Source organism: Podarcis tiliguerta, assembly GCF_965153285.1.
Source record: "Podarcis tiliguerta genome assembly, chromosome: 1".
Taxonomy (NCBI): Eukaryota; Metazoa; Chordata; class Lepidosauria; order Squamata; family Lacertidae; genus Podarcis; species Podarcis tiliguerta.
The window spans coordinates 69,294,989-69,309,376 of NC_139534.1; the positions used below are offsets into that span (position 1 = coordinate 69,294,989).

At 41.3% G+C, this 14,388-nt stretch overlaps 1 long non-coding RNA gene across 1 annotated transcript; it reads left to right on the forward strand.

Annotated features, from left to right (window-relative positions):
• The first annotated feature begins 6,814 nt into the window (after positions 1-6,814).
• On the forward strand, positions 6,815-14,388 carry LOC310670097. Its single transcript, XR_014507522.1, has 3 exons — positions 6,815-7,090; positions 9,686-9,865; positions 10,679-14,388. It is a non-coding gene; the product is annotated as an uncharacterized lncRNA (long non-coding RNA).

Here is a 14,388-nt window from a genome sequence, read left to right on the forward strand (position 1 = left end):
AGGAATCTTCTGTTCACACCCACCTTTAGCATCAAGCAATCCTTTGTGATTGCATCTGGAACAGCAGACTATGGTTTGTACTTGCCTTGCACACCAGGATCAAACCCTGATTTGCAATTCTGGCTTGCACAATGTATTATTATATTATTTATTAAATTTATATATCCCACCCTTACTTTCAAGGGAGCTGAGGACACAAACTGTAACTTGTTGGTTCAGATGTAACAGCAAACCATGGTTTTCTACAACTATGGAAGTAACTAAGTGTGAGCAAGTGCAGATTTACATAGTGGAGCCTTGGTGGTTTAATCTGAAGCTGAGCTAGGTTTGATCTAGCTGATAATACTTATGATTATTGTTGGTATATTGTTGGTATTTGTTTCATATTATGGTTTGTAGTCTGACAAATTATAATGAGACTGTCGTGGCCTTTGGCTAGTACAATAAACTTACTGATTGATAGTGTCAAATCATGGTTTGCCATTAAATCTGAACAAGTGATCCCACAGTCAAGGCAGTATTGCTCTTTTTTATCGAGCCATATAATAAAAGTTGTTATTGTTGTATTTCTGTTTCTTTCATTGCACGCCTATGACTAGAGTAGGATTCTGAAAAGTGTTAGCAAAGCAGAAAGTTGTCATGGGTGGTATGAAGAAAAGGCAATAGAAGGGGTTGTTGCCGCACCAGAGTGGGAGTCATCGCTCCTTAATAATATCTTGCTGCCTTGAAGCTGTTAAAGTAACAAGCGTTGTCTCCTTGAGTCAGGGGCTGGCAAGCTTAGTGATACAGTCATAAGTTGTAGGCAGTGTTTAATTTTAAAAATGACAGGTCCCTGTCTGGGAGTCATTCCTTCCGACCTGGAAATTCTTCCCCTTTGTACTAAATGTGTGTGTGGCAGAGTGGGGGGTGGGAGGCAGCTTGTGGTTACTCAGTGGTCAGAAAAATGTAGTCTGCTCATGCTTGTTCTTCATTTATTACTTCATATTTTCCACAGCCGATACTGGAACTAAGGTTGTGTTCACACTCCCGTCTGCTGTGACCTCACTGCGTTTCCAGTGCTGGGTTCTTAATCCATATTCACAGGGCATTATCCAGGACAAGGAATGGGGAAACAGAGGCATATGTGAGAAAATCAGTGTGCACTTAAGTACAGCTTACACATACTTAAAACTTGGTTTCAGTGGAAACTGAGGGGATTAAAACAAAGGCTACACGGAAGAAGGTAGGTTCTAAGGAGTGAGTGACTGAGAGCTGCTATTGTGGGTAAAAGGTCAGTCCATTTATGCTCCAGGGTGAACGTTTATCAGTCTGTCGGCATCATCTAGACAATACTGACTGCAGTTTGGAATCCACTTAGCTGTTGTTGGGTAATAAGTGACTTCAGGAGGAATGTGGCCACTTTGATTTATCAAAGTTTTTGGCTTAGAGAACAGGATTTTGTAGTTCTTGTGAATTTGTCCCATTCTTCAGCAGCCTGCCTGATCTTCTGCCTCTTGCCCCCCCCCTCTTCAGTCTCCTCTTCTGCCTCCGATTCTGGACTGCTCTCTGCCACAGACTCTTCCTGCTCAGTAAACCTTGTTACCTTTTCAGCTTCTGACACCTCCCCCTCCCTGTCTGGCACCTGGGAAGGCTGCAGAATGCAGATCATCAGAAAGATTATGTGTACAATGGAAGAAAGGACAGACACAAATGCCTCCTCCCCACTTTGAAAGTAATGTAAGCTAAAAAGAAAACCCCCTAAGATCTCATAAAAAAACTCCTCTCTTCTTTGATAACTTTTCAATGCAACCTATTTTCGGCAATGGGGGCAGAGAGCATATAAACCTAAGGCATTTGCAGATGATGTGGTGATATCAGTAGAGGAACCCATGGTCAGAGTACCAAGGGTTTTAGAACAAATTTCTGAATTTGGAGAGGTAGCAGGTTTTATACTTTTTTTAAAAGACAAAAATTATTGTGGAAAATATGAAAGACCAGATAAAAATGATCTACAATTATCAACAGTGTTAATGATTGAAAATAAAATTAAATATTTAGGAGTATGGTTAACTCCAAGGAATATAAACATTTTAAAAGACAATTATATGAAAGCTTGTAGAGGGGTTAAGAAGAGCCTAGAAATTTGGGGAAGGATGAACTTGTCGCTTATTGGGAGGATAGATGTGATAAAAATGAATGTGCTACCAAAAATGTTATTTCTGTTTCAAACAATACCAGCGATCAGCAATACAATATACTTTAAAGAATGGCAGAAAGATATCCCTAGAGTTATCTGGCAGGGAAAGAAACTAATAATAAAGTATAAATTCTTGAAAGATGCCAAAGAAAGATTTTCCTTACCAGATTTGACATTATATTTTGAGGTGTCTGGTCTTTGCTGGTTAAAGGAATGGATATCGTTGGAAAACGCTTTCATATTAGATATTGAAGGACATGATAACAGATTTGGTTGGCACGCCCATTTGTGGTATGGCAAGGTTAAAGTTCATAAAGTTTAAATCATGTTATAAGGAAACTGATGTTCATAAAGTTTAAATCATGTTATAAAGAAACTGGTTTATGAAACTGGGGGAAGTTTATAATCTGTTTGAAAAACTATTGTAAACAATTACACACATTGGTAGGATTGACAGAAAACTTGTAAAAATTTGAACTATGGAATGATAAAGGATTTATGAGTTATGAAAGAGACACAGAGGGGAAAATCATTATATTAAGATCCACAGTGGGGTGGGGGAGGAAGTCAAAGGGGATTATATGTTTATGTTTTGATTTTATATATAAAATAGAAAATGCAAAAATATATTTTTTTAAAAAAAGAAAAAGGACCAAAAAAAAAATCGCAGATTTTTTTCCAGTACAGTACTGCTTTATATCCTGCCTTTCTACCATGTTGTAATTCAAGGCAGTATACTAAGGATTGCCAAGCAGTCTCCCAGGCATTGCTCAAACTCAGACCTGCATGGCTTCAGTAAGTTCACTGTATCATGAGCCTTCAGACCATGCCCTGGGGCTAAACAGATGTAGCCGATTGCTTCCCATCTAGTTTAGCTTTAGGCTTTATAATTCCAGTGCTAAACCCAAGCCTGTGCCTCCAGAAACCATATTCTAGATTACAGCCACCCCACACACATTAATCTGGTTACAGGCTTTTAATATGTTGGTTTATTTATACAGTATGTCTATATGTTTGTTCAATTGATTTTTCTTTTGAAAAATCTGCTCCCAGACCCTGGAACTGCCTCTGTTGAGAAACTAGACTAGTCCCACTCCTCGTTGTCCTTCTGCCACCAGATGAAAATCTTGTTGCAACAGGCTTTGGGGAACTGATTGCTTTTAATGAAAGGGCTGGTGTTGTGCTGTTTTTTTTGTAGTTATTTGTATGTTTTAAATAGATTTTATAAGTGCATAAAGTTTTGATTCTGTTAATGCTTAATTGTTTTTTAATTATTGTTTTTTTCTATGTTTTTAGCAATTTTTGTTTTATCTGTCAGCTACCTTGAGTCCCATCAGGGAAAAATGCAGGATATTAATATAATGAGGATACTGATAACAATAATTTGTGCTTAGAATTTTCTTTAGTAAGCTGTTCAGTGAGACCTTGCCCTAAAAGAGCTAGGGAAGGGAAGGATAAGCTTCCTTCATGGTGCACTGACACTGGAGGATCTTGAGGCTAAAATGAAGTGGGAGTAAAAGAAGACTTAGCTGTACAGTGGTACCTCTGGTTATGTGCTTAATTCGTTCCGGATGTCCGTTCTTAACGTGAAACTGTTCTTAACCTGAAGCACCACTTTAGCTAATGGGGCCTCCTGCTGCTGCCGTGCCGCTGGAGCATGATTTCTGTTCTCATCCTGAAGCAAAGTTCTTAATCCGAAGCACTATTTCTGGCTTAGCGGAGTGTGTAACCTGAAGCGTATGTAACCCAAGGTACCACTGTACATTACACATTGAGTGTAATGCCTTATTTGACCCTTAGAGGGCACACTAGTCAGGAAGTGAGTTAGGAAAAGACTAGTAACTGGAAATGCCTGACTCTATCCAAATCCATCTAAGTCCAATGCCACCTAGTGACTAAACCACTTAGTGACACTACAGAGTGTCTGAGATGAAGGGTAGAGGTTATGTCCCAAATTGAAACCCAGTTGCTCCATGTTCATTTCTTGTTTATGCTAAAGTGTGATGAAGCATTGAGCACTGGCTTACTGAACTAAAAAGCTTCAGAATATTCATGCTGAGGAGGCTGTCGTGATGTGATATGGCTGTTGCCTTGGTATGTATGATAAGTCATACATTGTCAAGGTAAGTCTGATACTGAGAGCCTCAAACCAGATTTAACCAAGTTTAACTTGTAGCATGTGAATTGATTTGAAGGTATGGCTCATAGTTTTGAAGTCAGAGTTCAAGTCTTTTCCCCCACTGGCTCAAATGAAAGTCCTCAGTATATGGTTGAGTGAATAATCCTTGTGTGTTCTACGAGGGAAATGTTATATACTGAAGTTCTCACCCTGGGCCAGCAGGGGGATACTGAAGATAGTTTCCACTCAGGTCCACATATTCAAATAAGGAATTGAAAGTGACGTTCAATGATTGGATAGTTACAGAAAGTTGTTACTGTTGTGTTGCAGTAGAGCTCTATATAAGCAGGCTGGCTGAACCCTGCAGTTCTGTTCTGGCCTGTGAATAAACACGAGCTGTTTGAAGAATCGCTGTGTCGTCTGATATGTTCACCCACAACTTAACAGGAAATATACTGGAAACATCCAGTATAGAATCTGATCTAAATGCTGCATCACTAAAATACTCTCTGCTGAGCAGGCCCTTAGTCTGCAAACTGCAAATGATTATAGCATTTGTGCCTTGCTCCTTCCTGCTTATGGAGCAGAAATGGCATATCTGCACAGAAAGCTAAAGAAGATAATATTTCACATAATTCCTTTCACCTCATAATCTGCATCTGATTATGGAGGAAGGTACTTCTGAGGCAAGATGCAGAACTGACAGTCAGAACCTCAGATTAGAACTGGACTTCAGAAGGTTTGAAATATATTCATAGTTAAGCCGGAATGAACACTTTTGTGAACCATCTATTTTCTCCTTAGTGATTGGATCTGTTTTTTGTCTAGTTTCTGCACATGTTTTGGGACTGAGACAGCTCTGCTTGCTGTTGTGGACAGGGGAAGTGCATCTCGGTGGCCTTTAACACAACAGTAATGGTATCCTTCTGAAGTGCCTTTCTGTGACATCCAGTCATGATCTGTGCCTGTGGTGGAATCTTCCCACGATTGTTTGCTGTGAGCAAAGTGCAAACTAGGCCAATAAAAACAAGAAGGCCGTCACATGCTCACCTCCTGTGTGAAATTCTACAGTCCATAACCACAACACATGTTGTTTACACAGAGGAATTAGTTCCAAAAGAAAGATTTTATGCTCACAAATTGGACTGTATAGGTTAATCAGAAAAACCTTTTGATGTTACAAAGAGAACCTATGGAAGCATCAGATACATAGATAGATAGATAGATGATAGATAGATAGATAGATAGATAGATAGATAGATAGATAGATGATAGATAGATGATAGATAGATGATAGATAGATGATTTAGTTTAGATTAGATTAGATTATATATAGTAGGGAAAAATTAATGGAAAATGGAGTGGCATCATAGTGGGAGACCCACAGGAGCAGTAAAATGTTGTGGTTTTTGTATTTTTAAAAAAGATGGGGTGTGGGGGCCTGGGAGGTTGGATTCAGTTTGCAGGTTAGCCAACCCTGAACTAGAACCATCTATGAGAACTACAACAAACACAAGTAGGAAAATGCTATATATGGTGAACCCTTTTCAATCTGAGTTCCATGTTTCCTTGTGGGTTGGACTGGAGGCAAACCGATGCGACCCCTCCCTTTGTAAAGTAGGCCACCTTCCAATCATGTAAAAACCAGAGGTTAACACTCTGCATCCTCCATCCAGAAAAGCCAGCAAGAGGTAGGACCAGAGTTGCAGGACACATTCCAGCCAGGCTAAAACACTCAAGAAAGCACTCAGCAGGTGAAAGTGAGGGCTGTAGCCTGGGGATGGGGGCCTTTTTTGAGGAGATCATTGAGGGTAAGATAGAGATTCCCCAGGCCTGCTGTACTGTGTATACTGTTTTAAGCTGGTTTCCAGATCTGTAGAAGGAAGCATGTTTTCCTTGTTCTGCTGCAGCCCCACCCTTTCAGTTTGAAGCTTAACTTCTCTAATTGCCTCCTACCACCGTATGCAGAGGCATGTGGGACAAAGCCATTTATGTGGCTAATCATCTGAGTCCAATTAGCTTGGGATCCTTCTTGTCACAGAGATCAGGAAGTGACTAGTTATACTGCTTGAGACGCTTTCTGGTGACTAGTGGTCTGTCTGAACAGGAAACATATTGCAAGAAGCTTAAGGCATGGGGACTATAAATAGTGCATGTTTTGATAATGGTTTTCTTTCGGGACAACACATTTTACAGCCTATTGGCAAGAACTCTTGCAAAAAAATAGGTCATGACTGGGAAAGAGAGACCAGAATTTCTCTGAGAAGAAAATAGAAGGAAGCTTTCCTTTCAGCTCATTAAGATAGCCATATTAACTTCCAGGAACACAGTAATAAATGCTTGATTTTAAGATCAATTTATTTTGGCAGCTGATCTCTTCCCCTGCCCCCTGAGCTTCTGTTAAAGAATTCCAGGAAGATATTTTTGAAGCCCATCCTTTTTTGGGTTACCCAAGATCATCTTGAAGTAATATGGAATGTACATATTATAAATTGGCTCACAGATGCTAATTTTTGTTTGCCATGTACATGAGCAGTATCACTCCTACCAGGACCCTTCAGAATTATAATATTATCTGGTGCCACTTAATTCCATTATATAAGCAAGCATTACTTCCTCCTGCTGACCATTGCTAGGGTGAGACAATTGTACAAAGGAAGACATTTGACAGAGTTTCAGCACATTCAGAGCAATGAGGAAAGCTGCACTTGTGAAAAGCCTCTCTTCTAGAAAATGATTTAAGGTACATGAGTTCTGACCTTCATTGCTAGTGATCACGCAACCAACTGGTCCAGGTAAGGTACTGGCAACAGGTTGACAGGCATGCCTTGGTCTTCGTAGCTTATGAATATTTACCAATGTCTTTTGTTCCCTGCAAGTGGCACAATCTTATGGGGCTGTGAGAATATGGAGACAAAGTTAGCCCTCCACTTACCTACTGCTAAAATCAAGAGTCTCAATAGGGTGACTGTCCTGCAAATGTGGAAAGGCTTCCTTTGAGCCAGGGCTCCATCCTTGAATATTTCAGCACAGTTCTGAAATCTCTCTTAGGTGTGAGAGCTGAGCCACAATATATTAAATGTACCGTTTAATAAAAGACGATTCTGAGAATATGCTGAGTGTTTCTTCTGCCCCCAAATCTTACCTCTATTCCTCACAGGTAATGTTGAATTAGAAACATTTATAGTCTGCCTTTTGAAATATTGTTGAGTTGATTGATGTGTCTGGCCACATCTTAATTTAAAAAGCAACCATCATACAATGAACTAAAAACAACAAAATAAACAACACAGCAGGTAATCAGCAGAAAAGAAAATTCTATTTACAGTATATTTCTTCAAAAATAACAGGGGGGGGGGGGAACTAGCCTGTGGCAAACATTTGACTCATCTTCTGTATATGTGAATCTGTACTAAAATGTAATCAGAAAACTTTGGATGGGACTGGAAATAGTCCTAAATAAATAAATAAGACGGGATGGGGTTTTTTTGGTAACTCAATCTGTAACCTTGTTTAAGTATGCCCCCCTCCCCCCCAAATAACAATATTGGAGTAGACAGCATACTCCACCCAAAAAGGTATGCCAAAAAAACAATAATCGTCTTTTTCTTCCAAAGCACACAAAGACTTGACACATTTCCATGGTGATATAACATCACTTGCTGAGGACAGCTTGGATGGCCAGATATCCCATATTTGGAAATATCTTTTGTCTTGTTTCCTCACACCACCACTGTACAAAATGCAAGTCACAATTGGAAAGGCACCACAGTTCCCCAGCCCATGTTGTCCCTAATTTAATCTGGCAGCCTGAGACATTAATACACATGGATTTAAAAGAGTGCTTCAAATCTAAATGGGTATTTTTGTAACACTTAGAAAAACAATTTTAGCTTTGAAATTGAAATTGCAGTTCTCAAAACTCACGATTGTTTTTATTCATTGGAGCTTGAAAGGATTACTTCCTTTGTTTGAGGATTATTTGTTGAATGTTGGGGAATTTATCTATATAGATCAGGGTAGGCAACCTAAGGCCCGGAGGCCGGATGTGGCCCAATCGCCTTCTCAATCAGGCCCACGGGCGGTCCAGGAATCAGCGTGTGTTTACATGAGTAGAATGTGTCCTTTAATTTAAAATGCATCTCTGGGTTATTTGTGGGGCATAGGAATTCATTCATATATTTTTTTCAAAATATAGTCTGGCCCACCACATGGTCTGAGGGATGGTGGACAGGCCCACGGCTGAAAAAGGTTGCTGACCCCTGATATAGATAAATCCAGTACCATCCCCTTTGCAATTCAAGCACAAGGGTTAGGCGAGGCTGGCCACTCCATGAGGACTCATGCCAAGCCATAGTCTGTCTCGGTGTTACGTGTAAATCAGGCCATTTTTAAAAGATAAATATTGTTGTAAGATGCCAGGGGTTTCCGGCGCTTACCCAGGGTTCAGTTTCCTACAACTTGAGCCTACAATGGAGAGGCTCACAGCATCAACACACCCAACTCTGGCTTTTGTCCTTCTAACGGCTAGTTGAGAGAGCAGGGGCCCACCCATTTGCCGTCTGACATGGAGCCATTTCCTTTGTTACCTTCACTACCCATACTTTAGGGGAGCACTACCTCACCAAGAAACTGGCCAAGCTATTTCAGCAATTGAATCCTAGCTGGATCCAGCAATTAGAAAAGGATTTAGGCATACAGCCTAATCCTCCTGCCCCCAGCACGCAAAAACCCCCTCACAACATGCTGATTGTTGTGGCTATCAAATAAACAGAAATGTCCTTTCCAAATGGCAGGGTTTATGCATCTACTTAAACATTATCTGTTTAGGTTCACAATGAAACGTACATGTTGGCTCATGTTATTACTATAAACTGGATGAATTCCAACTCTTTTAGCATCTAGTAGAAATCACGAAGCAGAAGCTCACCCTTGTTTAATAATGGATTAAGTAAGGAAGTTGAAATGAAAAGAAAAAATTGTAAGATAAAACAACCTTGGTTAGAAATACTGCAAGGGGTTGATTAAAAGTTCTCCCTTGTAATCCTATACATGTCACTCACAAGCAAGTCCCACTGAGTTCACTGTGGGACTTACTTTTTTGCAGAGATCCTGAGTCCTCCTTCACATGCACACCTCGCAACATGATCGGTGTGCTCTAGGCTTCTGGGGTATCTGTTTGATATAGCCATGACCACATGTAAAACAATTTCTGCCCTAGTTCTCTACCCATAGGGCACTCAGCACAGCTTCACAGTATAAGAAACACAATATAAATAAAAAAAGTAAGAGAACAAATATCAAACTACCAGAAGCAGCAATCTAAAATACAAACACTGGCAGCGGTTACACTTAAAACATTAAAAGAAGGGGTTTTCTCTCTCTTTCAGGTCTATGGTGACACTCCAGAAAAAAAATGCCCTGTATATTGAGGTCATTTGCTTAACAGCTCAAGAGCTCACACATCGGCAGAGTTTATCATAAGGAGTTTTTTCTCAGAGACACTGTATCCCACTGGAAGGAAGGTGTTGGATCTGATTACCTGGGAAAGGACCACCTAACTGTCCCAGGTATCCCGTTTACTGCTGTGACATGGGATTGGGCCATGCTGAAGTGGCCCCCACCTTCATAAGGCATGAGTGTGGATGAATTTTCATCATTTTGTATTCCTGACACCCCCCCAAAAAAATCTTTCTGTGACTTACAGGCAGTCTCAGTGATTAATCTAAGATTATTCATGCAGCTCAATCTCAATGATTAATCTAATCTTATTCATGTAGCTGCAAGTTGGGGGGACGTGGCACACTTGATGCAGGCAGCATACCTAACTTACAACTCGGCTGCTATTTATTACCTGAGGAAGAAAGTCCATGGAAGGAATTCAGCACAGTGCTATGGCAATCGTTCCGTCGGCACAAGCTTTTTGGCTTGCTGGATGGGACAGTCCCCCCTCTCTCCTCCCCCTGTAGGGCTGTTCTGGAGGTTCTCCTGACTCTCCCCAGAGCCAATTCAGGGAGAGGGGGAGGGGTGAAGCCCTGTTATGCTAGCAAGGCAGGACTTTCTCTGAGAGGGACTTGTTGGCCGAATCCAGCCTCATCCCTTGATGGAAGGGGCAAGGAACCTCAGGCCCAGCCTGTCAGGCCTCTGTATCTGACCCTCAGAACTCTCCTCAGGCCATACCCCTCACTGCCTCAGCTTCCTACCCTGAGTGTTTTTGCCTGGCTGGAATGTGTCCTTTATGTTATTTTCACTAATATATGGATAACGTGATTGGAGAACAACACTGCAAAATTCAGCAAAGTGTTTCAGTTTGTATGATTTATTTCATTTTAGGGACGTGTGAATTAGATGCAAACTAATATCAGTTTCTCTCTCATCCCTAGCAGTCAGCAGCTGTAATCACTTTGAGGCATGTACCTTTGAATGATACAGAATTGGAGACTGAGGAGGATGGGTCCACCTGCTTTCCACATAGTGCTGTGCCCTTTTCAGCCCCAAAGAAGGCTAACTGCCCAATCCTAATGGTATTTACTTGGATTGATTTCAATAAGACTCACTTCCAAGTTTTCAAGAACTTTCAAGAAGGCTTTAAAGAACTTCAGACTGAAAACATGGTTTGAGCAATGTTCTGTTTGCAACTGTTTCAGCTATAATATTGTCATAATAGACTAAAATATTATCCTAAGTATGGGATAAGCTACACATGAGGTAAGGAGTTAAGTTCAGGTCATTAAGAGTATGAAGTTTAACAGGTCAGGCTTCGAGCTAAGTTTGAAATAACCCTGAAGGGCACTTTTAATAGATTCCAGGAGTGTAAATAATACAGTGATAATTCAGCCAACTAATATACTAAGTTCCTACTCTAGGGTTTCATCTGGGAATGCAGCAGTTGCCTGACAGCTTAATTTTCAGCTGTTGCAAAAACAAACCCAAACCCAAATTCACTTGTTGCACTTTTGGGGTTTCCACATAGCCCACTGTTATGACCATTCTGGCAAGCTCAGAGTATCTTGGGTTCCCCTTTTGCTGGACAACTCTTATGGAATGGGATCCTAGTTCATTGGTTACTGAAATCTGAGACAGTAAGCACAAGAATTATAGAGAGATGTGAGGCACTTTGTTGACAAATTTTCAGAGTCTTGCAATGCAGCTTGCCTCTGCGGAGACCAATGTTCAGCTATCTTAGCCTATTAACAGCTACATGATATATGTAACATTGTTTCCGCTGTTCTCACAAAACAATCAGATAATTGTAAGCTCAGCTATTACAAACTCTGTGAAAGATCTAAGGCAGAACATAGGGCAGTTTTAAAAATGTTTATTCTTGCAAGCAACAGCCTGTATTTCAAGTTCTTTTATAGCCCTGACAGGTAAGAAAGAGAAGGATTACTTTAGGATGCTAAATTGATGTTACTTATCATTTCCTCTCAGAGAATATGCAGCCGGGGGGCAACCTGGTCACGTGGAAAGTTTTTACCACTCATCAACAAGTGATATCGATATATTGCCCAGGCCTATAAGTCACCTGCTGTTGGCTGATTTTCTGAGCCCATCTACTTTGAAATTTTATGTGAATTGTTATATTCGCCTTACTTTTGCCAGGCGGGTGAGAAATTCCAGGGCTGCTGCAGCCATTACCCAGGTTTTTCTTTTGAAGGGTATCACTGATTGTGTGTAATACTGTATTTGCATGAATTTCAAATATACAGGTTGAGCATAAGTAGAAGCACAGATTAATTGGGCCAACAGCTTGGCCTGGCCAACCCATGAGGCAGGGTGAAGCAGTTGCCCCGGGCGGCAAAAGCCCCCAAGGCCACCCTGCCCACCCTATTGCCTGTGCTTCTGGCAAAGAAACAGTAATGGCATTGGTGCCAGTTTCTGGTGAGATCAAGATCTCACCAAAATCTCATGCGATGTCACAGAGTGCACGGTGTCTTGTTGGAAATCAGCTAATGCCAGTGCTTTTTCTTCACCAGAGGTGGTAGGGTGGGTGATGCTGCTGCAGCAGGGCGAGAAAGCACTTTCCCATTTTGCCTCAAGTGGTGAAAAGGAGCGCGCTGGCCATGTCAAGAGCCAAGTCCACTGCCCCCACACCAGATCTCCTTGGAGATGTTCAGTGCCTTAAGGTACTTACAGAACCCAGTCTTAGTGCTCACTCTCACCTGTCTTTGATGCAAAATGGCAGTTTTCCCCTTTGTTTCTTTCACAGACACCTAGGTAACAGCACCCCTGGTGGTGGGAGGAGGCATACCCTTTAGCCAAAATGGTTCTCACTTTCCAGAGGAATGTCCAGCTATTTCCTGGTTGGTGTGGGAAACTATTAGCTATCACTTCTCTAATAGAGGCTTAACCAGGCCATTAAAGAAGTACTTCAGGTTCTGTAAGCTCTTTCTTGTCTTGCCGCTCCCTCCCCTATTTTGCAGTACAATCTTTGTGGGTAGGTGTTGCAGGAGGCCCTCAAGAGTCTCGTTGAAAGTCATTGGTTTTAGACAGGCTACTTATCTAGCTGGGATAGTTTCACAGTCCAGACTCTGAGTTCTTTTGGAGCTGGGACAGAAGTTTATAGGGAAGTCAGCAGAAACTTCCCATGGACCCAAATCCTTATAAATCAGACTTGTTCAGGAAATTTATTATTTTTGGTTTAAATCTTTATTTCCTTTTCAGTATCTCTTGAAGAAATACCCATCATGTTGTCTATCAGGGCTGAGCTCAAGTTAATAATCTGATATGAAACAGGAGCCTACTGTAACATAAGGGGGTCAGAGTTGAAGGACAGAATTGAAGTCAGAACCCAAAAGCAAATCAGGAGGTAGGATAACAGAGCATATCAGAACCAAAAGCTACAGCAGAGGCAACCAGCAGAGGTAATCTGGCCAGTGTGGACAATGGGAGGGATGGTGGGAGTTGCACTCCAACATCTGGAGAGCAGCACATTGGCTATCCCTAGCTATAGGGACACATGCAAACTTGGGAAGACCATGTCCATCAGCCAAAGTGTAACAGCAACTGGAAGGCCTCGATAGCAAGATTGGGTGGGTAGAGGAACAGTACTTAGATTCAAATACTACCAGTAAACTGGGACAACAAGCTTCTGAAATGTGCTGTTTACTTACATTGTCTTGATTTACTCTTTCCTAACTCCTCTGCTGAGTCCTGACTGCCATCAATCTGGTGTTCCACTGAAACTGCCCTTATTAAATTGTTTATTGATCTCACTTCATTCTCATCCACCTTTCTGGTACCTTTCTTACAGTTACCCTCTCCTCCTTGATCCCATCTATCCCTTAGGCTTCTAGGGCTCTTATCTCAACACACTGTCTTGTTACTTAGCAGCTTAGTCATTCAAATACAGGAAACCACACATCCCAACCTCCCCAGACTTCTCCCTCCCAGTTGGTTCAGTTCAAAGTTCTTCTCTGGACCCTGTGCAATTCTCACTGTATATACTGTCAGGGGTACTGTCATTTCACTTTTCCCTGTATAAGATTTATAAACTGTGCCACCTTCTCTCCAGTTCCTTGGCTAAAGCAACAGTACAGTTCTGGATGCCTTGGTTTCTGCAACATTCTTCTGCCTCCCCTCCCCTCAAGCCTCTCAACCTCTGTCTGAAACTCTGCTGTTATAATAATTCATCTATTAATACCACTTCTCAAATGGCCACATCCCTCTTTTCTGTCCAGCTTATTTGCCCTGTCCAGTTTTGAAGGGTTCAATGGCCTTGCCCCCACATTATCTCTCTGCTATTATTTCTCATCATGCTCCTACCTTGGACCTTTGTGCCTCCAGCTCTCCTTCTTGCAACCATACCTAAGTCTCCTGCCCCCTTCACCATTCTTCCTTGCTGCCATCCCAAAACCAACTTTCTTCTTTCCACTCGTTCCTCAGAATGCAACATTTAAAACCAACAGCACACTAAGAGTGATGCAAACTAATAAAGTTATATTGGTTTGATTTTCTAGTTTGCAGGGAACTTATGTGCCTCTATGGCTGTGACTATCTTGTTTTGGATTCAACTTTGTAATATTTCAGAATAAAATGAATATAAGAGCCAGTGATTTGTTAAATAAAACTTGTCTTGCAAAAGTGACCTTGA